This window comes from Acomys russatus, chromosome 11 (genome assembly GCF_903995435.1).
Source record: "Acomys russatus chromosome 11, mAcoRus1.1, whole genome shotgun sequence".
NCBI lineage: Eukaryota > Metazoa > Chordata > Mammalia > Rodentia > Muridae > Acomys > Acomys russatus.
Window position 1 is genome coordinate 23,656,212 of NC_067147.1, and position 13,367 is coordinate 23,669,578.

Consider the following 13,367-nt stretch of genomic DNA (forward strand, 5'->3'; position numbering starts at 1 on the left):
TATTTGTTTCCTACTGCTGCTGGTCAACATATCTTAAACACACAAAGACCAGCTTCCTCTGTGTTTTACTTTACTGCATAGAATTCTTTTGTTGACATATCTGCAGAGGTCTTCTGCCTCTGAACTGAAATAACATTTTACTATAGAAGAGGTATGGTATTTGTTTCACTGTATACCGAAATGGGGTTAAACACTGAGTATTTGGCTTTGAGTATCACATGGTCTGTTTCCTCAAGAAGCTGAGATATTTAAAACACATTAAAAACTTAACTTATTCCCAAGGTATGACATGTTATTGCAACTTTAAAAGCTAGTCATCACCTTCTGAATTTGGCATCAGTTATTTGTAGAATTGAGAGATCATATGTAAATATAAATGTGGCTGAAAGAGTGAAATAAAAACGTAACTTTTTCTGCATTTGGTTGTATTGGAGTTAAACTCTTTAACTCTGGTGAGAGGAACTAGAGAAATTGCAATTTAACATATTATTTAAATATGATATTTTCAGACTTATTAATGAGGCAATTCTGAAAACAAGGGTGTGGAAATGGAAAAAAGTAAAAAGAGTATCATCATGTAAAACAGGATGTTTTCATATTCTTAATGATTTATAAGGCAATCTAATTACAAGAAAATTCAAGAACTGCAATATTGAGGTGATTCACCTTTTATGTGCACCTTTTAGATGCACCTTTCATATGAGTGGTTATCCAAGTGATAACTTCAGGGTAAAAAGAGAAAGTATTTGAGGGGAAATGGAGTTTGTGTATGTGTGTTGGGGACAATACTTCGGGCATCATGAAAGCCTTGGTAGGACAGTTTGTTAGGACAGAGCACTGAGAAACGGCATTGGGATCTAAAGACTGTATGCAGTGATTCCCAGCACCAATTCAGCTCCATGGAAGAGCAGAGCAGAGCAGCCACAGCCACAAGGTGAGGCAGTAAGACCTGAATACAACAGACTTGCATTTTTAGCTGCAGAAACCACAGTGCTCAAAGGCCAGAGCCTCCACTGGAAGCTGGAGTTTGGAGTCCCAGTGATTCCTCCATGTACCAGGCCACTGCTGTAGAAAAAATGTATTTTGTCAATCTTTGTATCTCTGAGAGTGAAAGCCTCAGGACAGTTTGAGAAAAGAAAATTTTAGTTTTTGAAGAAGCTACTTGTGGGACTTGAAATCAAGAAAAAAAGTGCACTTGTGTAGCAGTTTCTTCTGAGAATGCCACCTCTTACGTTAGAGAGCAGCTTTTTTAAGACATAAAAGGGAGATACAACTACAGGATGCTCTAAACTTTAGGGACGTAAAATATTCTATCCTGAAGGTAAGCTCAGTAAGTTCAGGAAGTAAACAACTCAAGGAGTTCAGGAAATCCCTAATACTGACCAGATATATTAGGTCCTTCCCTCTCTAAGTATATAAAAAACTGCTCTGAAACATTCTTTCAGCCAATCTAATTTGCTTAGAAGAGGCTCAGAGCAGCCAGGCTACCTGGAAGGGACAGAGAGGAGCAAAGACTCTGGGAAGAAGTTGTGAACAGTAGGGGTTGCCCAAAAGAAGCAGAGATCAGCTAAGCTACCCAACAGAGCATCAGATCCCTCAAGTGGCCTGAAAGAGACATAGCAATCTGTTGGGCTGCTTGTGAATTATGCAGTGTGTCCAGGGTTTCCAGCTTTCAGGAGCTGAGAAAGCCCCTTCTGAGGTAGGTTTTCTAGTGATACAGCTGTCTTTTAGGCATGCATGTTCCAGTATGTAAAATTCCACCAATGCTCCTGTAAGTAATACAAATAATACTCTGGTTCACCAATTGAACTTTGGTGGTATCCATACTTTGGTTTGCAGCTGGTTTCTTGTCTGCAGTGAATCAGAGATGTTTTCATCTCCAGAGAGACAGTAATGCCTAAGAAATGACAAAGCTAGTGAGCACTCTTGAAAGGAATGACTAAATTCTAGGCTCAGATTCCAGAGGACTGAGAAGGAAGTTTTGCCAATTCCTTGTCAGTTTTAATTTTTTATCTCTTTCACCTTCTCTTCCATCTTTTTGCTCCAGTTTTGTATTTAGTATTATTTTATTTTCAATAAAGCTTTTAAGTCATTTCCATTTCCTAGTTGTTGTGAATAGAGCAGGAATGAACATGGCTGAGCAAGTATCTTTAGAATACCATGTAAAGTCTTTTTGCAAGCAAAGTCTTTTTGCAAGCACCTGTAGAGCAGTGGTATAGCTTGGTCATATGGCAGTTTATTTTATTTTATCTTTTATTTCTCCAAATGGCTTTTGAGAATCAATAGATTAGTTTGCAATCCAACCAACAATGAACCAATGTTCACTGAATTTGTTTTTGTTTTGTTTTGTTTTGATCTTTGTCATTCTGACTATGGTAAGATGAAATATCAAAACTGTTTTGATTTTCTTTTTTTAATATATTTTATTAATTTATTCATATTATGTCAATTGTTATCCCATCCCTTGTATCTTCCCATTCCTCCCTCCCTCCCATTTTCCCCTACTCCCCTCCCCTATGACTGTGACTGAGGGGGACCTTCTTCCCCCTGTATACGCTCATAGGGTATCAAGTCTCTTCTTGGTAACCTGCTGTCCTTCCTCTGAGTGCCACCAGGCCTCCCTATCCAGGGGACATAGTCAAATATGGGGCACCAGAATTAGTGTGATTTTCACTTTCCTAATTGCTAGGGATATTGAATATTTTTGAAGTATTTCTTAGCTATTTTTATTTCTTGTTTTAAGAATTCTGTTCAAATATCAAGCCCATTTATTGAATGTCTCATTTGTTTTTTAAAATCTTTGTCTTATGAGTCTTTACCTATTCTGGATATTAATAATCTGTCAGAAACAGATGACAAAAATTTTCTCCAATCCTATAGGTGCCCTGTTTGAGTGTTCAGAAATTTTTTAGTTCTAGCCAGTCCCACAGGTCAACTTTTTGCCATAATTCTTGTGCAAATGATATTTTATTCATAAAGCCCATTTTATACCAATATCATGTAGAAAATTGCCTTATTTTCTTCTATCAGTTTCAATGTTTCAGGATTCAAATTTAGTTCTTTGATACATTTGGACTTAGTTTTTGGGCAATGTGATAATATAGGTCTCACTTTATTTGATGTGGACATCAAATTTTCTGAGCATCACTTGATGAAAATGCTTTATTTTCTCCAGTGTGTGTTTTTGGGTTTGTCGAGTATTAAATGTATTAAATAACTGTAGCTATGTTTACTCATGTTTTTTTGTTTTGTTTTTTTAAAGTTTATTCTGATGGACTACATGTCTGGATTTATGCCAGTATCATATTGTTTTAAGTAGTATGAATTTGAAATGGATAATGAAAATATGGTACATATACACTATGAAAAACTCTTCCATTTTTAAAAAATAATTTTATTTATGAAACTAGAAAAGATAATTTTTGGTGAGGTAACCCAGACTTGAAATGCCAAATTCACATGTTCTCCCTAATTTTATTTTCTTTACTCTAAATCTTCAGATGTATATACATCTCTAACTGGGCCTAAGATCTTCTCAACAATAAGAAAAACATGCTTAGTACTAGAAACTTAGTCAACTCCCTAGAGATAGTCAAGTCCTGAATCTTGGAGGAAAACATACAACTGACACTTTACTAAGCCAGCATAATCTCTAATTGCCTTCTAAATATTTATCTTTATACCACAAAAAATAAGTTCTCATCCCTTATCAATGAAACTTCTCTTTGCAACAGATAGTGATCATTACAGAAAACTAAAACTGATCAAATATAATTGTGAAGCTCAGCCCCAACTGATACATATACAGCACGACTCCTAAACCCAAATAAAGCTCCAAAACTAATATATGATTTATCTATTTCACTCCTACGTATACCCAGTAGAATCTACTGCAATGCATGATAAAAATACATATTCTCCATTTTAATGCATTATTTGTAGGGAGTCCATAGCATTAGGGAGCGATATGCTAAATTAGAATAAGCTAGATTGAAAATGACAATTTTAAGGGTGAAGATGAGACAGGCTCAGAGCAAAAGAATGAATGTTACAGAGAGTAAACAGAGATAATATAAATGTAACTATAGCTGTGCAATAGTTTGCAAGACAGGAGACAAAGATAGCTATTTGTAGCAGTCATAGTTGCCTGCAATTACAAGATCTATAGACTCTGACTGCCTGTGTAGGTAATACACAGTGACATTGTTAACAAAGAAAAGACATAAAGTTCAAAACGTTAATAGTAATTCTTTGAAGCTACTAAGACAAATAAGCCCAGAAATGACTGGAAAAAATAGATATGCAAGTACAGTATGACATAAAAGTTTACCCTGAACAATGATAAAATACAGAAAAAATAAAGAAATGAGATAAAAAATTGACAAGTTTCAAGTACATTTACTTAATTAACTATATAGAACATTACACCCATTCATGTAGATTATTTCCCTTTTCCAATGCACTAGTAAAATCTTCAATTTGACCATATACTAATTTCAGCCTAAGCTCAAGATGTGTACAATTTTGCCCTTAAGAATGTGAAAAGGTACTGAACAGTATTAGTTATCAACAAAATGCACATGGAAACCTCCTGATAACATTATGCAGTCACTAGATCGGCTACAGTGAGAAAATTGGAAAAATATATTGGAGTGGGAAATTTTTATATATCATTAAGGAGCAGATACTACAACCGCATTAAAACAACTAGAATATTGTTTGTGAACCTAAGATGTTTAAATGACTCATTTATAATTGAAAATAAGATGTAAAAGTAAAATGGAATTTCTCAAGGTTATATACTACTATGTTTGAATAAGTCCCCAATGGCTCTTAGTGATAAAGGCTTAGTCTCCAATCCATTGGCCTTTCTAGAAACTGGAACACTTAAGATGAAGAAAGTCTTTGTACATTTCTGGTCACATGGAGTGTTGCTCCTGAATGTGTTATTTGGAATGTGGCCTCCCTTCCTCTAGTTTTCCTATGTCACTATGAGGAGACGCCAACTGATCCATCATCCAAATGTAGCCATGATACACTTTCTAGCCATAAGCACAAAGATAATGGAGCCAAGTGAGCATGAACAGAAACTTCTGAAACTATGAACCAACCCACCTCATATTCATAGTGTCAGCATACGGGTTGTTCTGCTGGCCTGCCCTCAGGGCCCTAGCAACTGTTAATCACATTACCTGCTGCTGCCAGGTGACAGGTATCTGCTGGATAAAAGGACCCAACAAACCCCAGCATTCTCTGTGTCCAGTTCCTCTCTCTGTGATCCAGGTTCTCTCTGTTCCCTCTGTTCCAGCTCTCCACATTTCTGTCCTTCTCTGTGCCCCGCCCCTGCAGCCATGGTTCTATTCCAGTGCATCTGCCTACCTACGCGGGCTAGCCCCCTGCCACTATGTCTTCTCCACACCTCCCTTTCCCTTCCCACAAACAAACCTCTGTATGCTATTATCTGTTGTGTGTTGTAATGTCTCAGGGTTCACACCTTGGCATGGGCCTGCCATGGCACTCCCTCGCTACCACATCATTATATAGCACAACAAATAGTCTCTTATATTTGTTGCAGTAAGAGAATACTAACACATATAATTCAGAATTCTTAGGTCACGAGAAAATTCAGACCTCTTTCTTACAAGAATCAAAATATTGGAGTTTGATAACTATGAAGATATAAATTATGGATTTCTTTAGCAATTACCCTATATAAAGAATTGATGCAATATATAGCTTAATACTTTCATCCACCCACATTTCCACTGTGTTGTTCACTTATTGGGGAGACAAGTTTAAGAACACAGAGTACACAGACATGTGCTCTGATTTCTCTCAGTGTGGTTACCTAGAGAACCTAACACAGCTGTACGCACCAGTGGATAGATGGAGTGGCATAAGAATGTTGCACAATTTGATAGCATCCCTTATTAATACAAGGTGGTAATTTTAAATAACAGAAAGGAGTCATTCTCCTTCAGTTCTCCTGCTTTATCTTTAGAGATTTGAGTACTTTACTTTTGAGGAGTAGTTTTCACATGAAGGTAGAAAAGCAACAGGTCAACGTTCACTTGTATATGCAGGATTCCTGATTTTCAAAGAGCTCAGAAACCTGAAAAGGTATGCAATTGTCCAACAAACATCAAAAAGTGAGTCCATTCTGATTTTACTCCACTCTGTCTGAAGATAACTAAAATAAATTAAGGCATACAAATATGCACATAGAGAAATATTAATTAACCTATACTTAATTAATTAATTAATATTAAAAAGCCAAGTAAAATAGCACTGGTTCCTAGAACAAAGACTTAAAACAGGAAAACAAAGCTTGATATCTAAATTATAGCAGCAATAATGCATGAGATTCAAGCAACCATGCTGCATAAGAGAGAATCCTAGCTAATTAATGTTGAATTTCTTCGGTGTCATAAGGTGCAGAATTTTTCATAAGGTGATGCTTCAAAAATGTGTTTCACAGAGTCATTAGTTCTAAGGTATAATGATTATTTCATGAGACATGTTAGAAGAGCTTGAAAGTCAGTAAACCAATTTAATTCTTGATTTCAAGAAGAGCCGTATGTACATAAAGTTCTTGTTAGATATACAATATGTTACAGATAATCAGAAAATGGTATATAATCTCCATGTCAGAATGGTGAACTGTGTTCAATTTTACAATTATATATAATTGTATATATGATGTCTATATATGTAAATATATGTATATCTATGTCATATCCAATTATAACATATACATTTATATGAATAGATAAATTATTTAATTCCAGTGGAGAAATAAATCATCTTTGTTTGCAGCATCAAGTATTTCTTACAGTATTCTAAACTGGCAAGAAAAGTTAAATCTGTGTTTTTAATCAATATTATAGGAGTCTCGCAATCTGGAATCCCAAAGAAGGATACCTAGAACCTGTCAACACATTATTCATCTATCAACCATCTAACCCACCACTCAGCCCGGGGATGATGCAGCATCCAGAAACCATGACCCCAGGTAGGAACCTCCAGGGAGAGTACACCCACCCACCCTCCTGCCAGACAACTTCCCTACTTGCCACACTACCTGTAGGCATCATGGCATATTTCAAACATGATTCTGTGTAGGAACACTAGAAAAAGTGTTCCCTTATAGCCTGACAGCCACACCACCTACTGCAGTACTCTGGGATGGAGTGGAGTTCTGCAAGAGAAAGTGACTGCCTAGCTACCAGTCATCCTACTTAACATACTAATGAGGATCACATGATGTTCAGCTGTCCAGAATAGGTGGTGATACCTGGGAGGGGTCTCTCAGAGCCTGTTACCCCATTAACTAATATATGTGTGTGTGTGTGTGTGTGTGTGTGAGTACGTGCGGGTGTGTAATGTTAAAGAAACTCAAACAGAATACAAATAAATATCTGAGGGAAGGTTGCAAAAACACAATGAAAGAAATGATGAGAATAATTCAAGGTATGAAGGCAAATATAAATAGAAAGAATCTCTTTAAAAAAACAAAGCCAAACTGAAATATGACTGAAAATGAAAAACTCAGGAATTCAAATAAAAGATTAGAGAACTTCACAAAAAGAGAGAATCTCGTTTTTCTAACAATAAATATCTTTCAATTATATATGTATGTATATATATACACATTTATATTATTACACATATATACACTAAGTTACCTACTGCCAGAAGAACCATGAAACAATCAGGAATTACAGAAATGTTACATTCATAGTGATTTGGCCATTTGCATTTGGCTGCCTTGAAGAAAACATCTTTCCTATCATGGTCTAAAATTCTGAATGTAAATCAATATCTATCATATCTCATCATTACGAACTTAAAACGTCTTAAACCCTAAACAACTAAGCTTAATTGTAAAACTAAATTATCTGGTCTTCAACCCCATCAGAGACTTGAAAAAGAATAGCATTAAGTACCTAGGTATACAGGGAGTGCATGTTTGCAGCTTCCCAAATGAGAAGATGACAGAGTAAGTTTCCTGCCTGAACAGTCAGCCTAAACTCTCTATAATGTTGGAGCAGGGCCTGGTTTGCCACATATTAAGCCATCTGCATAAGGAGGCTCTTTGATGCTCATCATCTTCCTTGAGGTAGGCTGGCTGTTGCCAGGAGTAAACCTGTCTCATTGTCAATGAGTCTTAAAATAATAAAAACATCTTTAAATGCCATATTCTGTATGTCTCTGAGGTTTTTGAAGACCTTATCTATTTTACCTTATCTTTCTATGGAATCATACCTATTTGTTACACCTAGGATGTATATTCTTGTGATAAAAATAGACTAATAATTGATATGACCATGATTTGATCAACTAATAATTAACTTGTATATCTTCCTTTTCTTAAACAGCCTGCAATAGTACTTTTAATTTACTGGAAGTAAACCTTATAATTTAGTTGTATGGATACAATACCCCATATTATAGTAGATATATATTTATACTGTATGGGCAGAATAATCTTAAATTTGAATTCTATACCAATGTATCTAAAATTGAACTTATTTTGCATCTATATACAAAATTCTATACCAGTGAATTAAAAATAACCTTGTGAGTAACAATTAAGACAGTAATTGACTGACTCACTTGAACAAAATGATCACTCTAGAACAAAACAGCGAAGAAACACCTGACACAAGAAAAAAAACCCACAGTACACCAGGATCACTATTAAAAGACCAAATCTATAAATGAAGAGTATAGATGAAGGAGAATAAACCCGATCAAAGGTATAGAAGACATATTAAAAAACAGAGGAAAATTCCCAAAATCTATGGAAAGAGTTAAAAGACTAATCCAGAACACCAAACAAAAAAGACCGAAAATGAAATTCCGTTTGTCACGTAACAAGCAAAACACTACCTGTACGAAACAAAGAAAAGAAATTGAAAGCCCAAGGAGAAAAAAGACCAAATGACACAGCAAGGCAGCCACATAAAAAAAAAAAAAAAAAAAAAAAAAAAAAAAAAAAACTCCTGACTTTCAGGATCATTTGTAATTGGCATGATGTTATACATGTTCTGAAACTCTACAGATGCCAAAGTAGATTATTATACTCAGAACACTATCAGTCATATAAAAAGAAGAAAGAAAAAACTTTCTACGATAAAAAGGGTTTAAGTAATTTATTTCCACTAAGCCAGCCTTAATGAGTATACTAGAAGGAATATTTTGCTCTTGAGAGGAGATTAAACATATTCAAGAGGGAACAAGGAATAAATAAACAATTTCAGAACAGTTAGTCAGAGAGGTCTAAGCATCTAATAGCATAACAACAAAATAAGAGAAATTAATGAAGATTATTCAGTAATAACTCTCAATATTAACAGTTTTGATTTTTCCAATAAAAGACAGCAGATGAACACGATATATTAGAAAACAGAATCCCCCCCCCCTTTTTTTTACTATCTACTGTCAGGATCCAAAAATCACTAAAGGATGACCCCAGACTCAAATCCATGTAAAATCAAAGAGCATTTATTCTGCAGAAACAGCCTGCATGCTGAGGTCAAGCATCCCTACAAAACGGCGGTGACCACGAGGGGGAACTCAAGGTCTCACTTATTTATATTTATTTATTTATTAATTATTTTCCCATCTCAATTTGTTTATTTATTCCCATATTAAGATACAAAACAAATCTCTACAAATTTAGGAAAACAAATATCTTGCATTCTTTCAGACCACAAAGAAATTAAGCTCTATATTAACAGCAATATCGACTTTAGAAAGGACACAGATGCACAAACAGTAAGCAAGATACTACTGAATGAAAACAGGATCAGGGAAGTAATTTTGAAAATGTGTAGAATTTAAAGAAAAGGAAAACATAACATTCTAAAATCTATGGGGCACAATGAAGGCATTCCTAAGAAAGTAGTTTATAGCACTAAGTGCAGAGAGAGAGAGAGAGAGAGAGAGAGAGAGAGAGAGAGAGAGAGAGAGAGAGAGAGAGAGAGAGAGAGAGAAAATATTAATAGTTTAATGATGTGCCTAAAGTCTTGGAGGAAAAAACAAACAGAACCAAAAAAGAATAGATGTTAAGAGGGCTGAAAAGAATGAAATAGAAACAAACTAGAAACAAAAAGCAATGCAAAGAATCAATTAATTGAAGAGTATGGTCTTTGAATTGGTAAAAAATGTTTGGTAAATGTACTGGGAAAGGAAAAAGAGAAAGATATAGAAGAAATATAGGAATAAAATTAAAGATGAAAAAGAAATTGATACAGCAGATATCAGAAAATTTTATGAATCAAAAGGACATACTTCAAAAATTTTTTTTTTGTTATGCAAGATTTGTTGAGATTTCATGGTGCAGTTTCAGTGTTGCTTATAGAAAATACCATTTCCAAAATAATAAAAACATTTTAAAATGCCATATTCTGTAGGTCTCTGAAGTTTTTGAAGACCTCATCTAACTATTTTACCTTATCTTTCTATAGAATCATATCTATCTGTTGTACCTAAGATGTATATTCTTGTCATAAAAATAGGCTAGTGACTGATATGGCTATGAATTGATCAACTAGCAATTAACTTGTATAACTTATTTTTCCTAAACATCTTGCAATAGCACTTTCAAGAGGAGCATCAGAGATACTCCTCATGGAGATGGCTCCAAATGTGGCAAACACACCAGGCCACTGGGCAAAATGTCCTTGTTTATACCACAGACAAAATTCTGACTAAAAGAGAGCAATCCTGGAAGCAGGAAGAGTCGATGGCCAAACTCTGCCAAAACAGAGTAAGCAAGTCCTTAATAGTTCCTGATTCACAAATATGTCTGTCAGATATATTGGGCCAGAAGACTGAAGATGATGCTCCAATGTTATAGAGGGTTTTGGGTGACTGCTCAGGTAGCAAACTGTCTCTGTCATCTTCTCATTTGGGAAGCTACTAACTTGTATCCTCTGTATACTCAGTGAATTAATTTTGTTCCTTCTCAAGTCTCTGATGGGGTTGAAGACCAGGTAGCTTAGTTTTGTTATGAAGTTTATTTGTTTAGTGGTTAAGATGCTTTTAGATCTAGATAGATGTTTTAAGTTGTTAATGATATGATAGATATTGATTTACATTCAGAATTTTAGAAGAACCAAGATAGGAAAAATATTTTCGTCAAGGCTGCAAAAACTAAAAATATAACATTTATGTAATTCCTCAATCTGTCATGGTTCTTCTTGCTGTAGGTAGTTTATTGTATAGATATACAATAATATATATGTATATGTAAAAATTAAAAAAAAAACCAAAACAAACAAAAAGAAAATACCATCTCTAAGCAGATGTCCTGGTTCTCTGTCTCTGATAATGTTTTTTCTCTCTTTTTCAAGATGCTCCCTGTGCTTTAGGAGTAGGAGTTGTATTGTAAATGTACTAATGGGGCTATGTATCCCAGACTCTATTTTTCTTTGCATTTTGAACATTGATTGATTTCTGTAACAGTGTCTACCTTCTGCAGAATCATCTTTTGTGAAGGGTGAGAGTTACACTTACTTGTGAGTTGTTTAGTTGGTTGATATAGCTGTGGCAATACAGTGATTAAAATCAAATTGAGGAGGAAAAGATTTATCTGGCTTACAGGTTACAGACCAGCTTTGAGGGAATCCATAGCAGGAACACAAGGCAGGAACCTTTAGCCAGGAACCAAACCAAAGACCACAGAGAAACACTGCTTACTAGCATGCTCTGAATTGCTCAGCTGTCTTTCTTATACAGCTAAGGGTAAGGGCTACTTGCCTAGAGATAGAATTGGCCATAGGGGACGCTCCCTCCTGCAGCATTCTTTATTCAAGAAAATGACCCACAGATATTCTCACAGGTCAATCTTACGGAGATAGTTCCTCAATTGATGTTCCCTTTTTCCTCTAGCCTGTGTCAAGTTGAAATAACTTAATAGCACAATAGCCATAAGGATAAGATTATAGAATGCAGTTAGAAATTATACTGGTTTAAGAAAGTTAAATTAGTATGTTCTTCTCTAAGGCTCTAGGACATCATCAGCTGTAGGTAGGTGGCTAGGTTTACAGTACCTCTCCCATTGAACAGTACAACATTAGTAGATAACCTACCTTAGATAGGAAAAATCTCACATAGCCTCAACTCTAAAAGAATAACTTTAGGCAAACAATAACTTCAGAGAGAAAGAAAACAGTATTCTCCATGGAAGAGCTCCCTGATAGGCTCTCAATTTCAAGTGGTAACCTTAAACATGTACACATATATACATAACTACATGGACTATGTCGATCTTATATGCTAGAAAAGACACATTATAAATATATTGCATGTAACATATATTATATTTAATTTAAAAAGACTTAAGTAAACTTATAATACCAATGAGAAGTAATAATTAATAGAATATCCAATCCAAAACCCCAGGTCTAGATGAATACAGAGCCTGGAATTCTGCCATATCTTCAAAGAAGAACCAATGTCAATATTCCTTAATTTAGTCAATAAATACAAAAATATCAATACTTCCAAATTATTCTTATGAAACTCTCATTATTCTGATACCCGAACCAAAACAAAATCAATAAGAGTACTAAAAGTTAGTCTCTATGCTGAGCATAGATGTGTATATACATATACACATCTGAGTACTTTCAAACCAAAGTCAAGAAAAAGATAACAAGATTATCTACAATGATGAGACTGGCTGTATCCTAGAGTTACAACGATAATTTGCATATGAAATCAGTACACATAATATAACAAATACACAGACCAAAGCACAGAATCCACGCAATCATTGCATTATATGCAAAAATGGCCTTTGACATTTATCATGATAAAAGGCCTGAGGAGAATAGAGATATGGGCATCATATCTCAGCATAATGAAGGCAGTCTTCATAATGCCCACAACCAACATCATATTAAATGGAGAAAGTGTCTATTAATTTCACTAAAATCTAAGAAGGAGACAAGGTTGTCCATTCTTTCCTGCCCTCCTTTTCAACATAGTGCTGGACATCCTAGCTAGAGGAATAAGACAAACAAAAGTGATAAAAAAGATATAAGTAGGAAAGGAAGAAGTCAAAACTATCTTTATTTGTAGATGATATGATCTTATATATTAAAGACCCTGAAGACTCCAAATGAAAAGTTCTACAGTTGATAAAAGCATTCACCTAAGTATCAGGACACAACATTAATACACTCAAATTAGTAGCATTGATTTATAACAACAACCAACATCCTGAGGAAAAAGGGTTAGGAAAAGAGTACCATTCAGAATAGTCTCCAAGGAATGTGTTTGAGAAGAGATTTAACCAAGGAAATGAAAGTCTTAAATAATTAAAAATTTAAGACATTGTTGAAAGAAATTGAAAA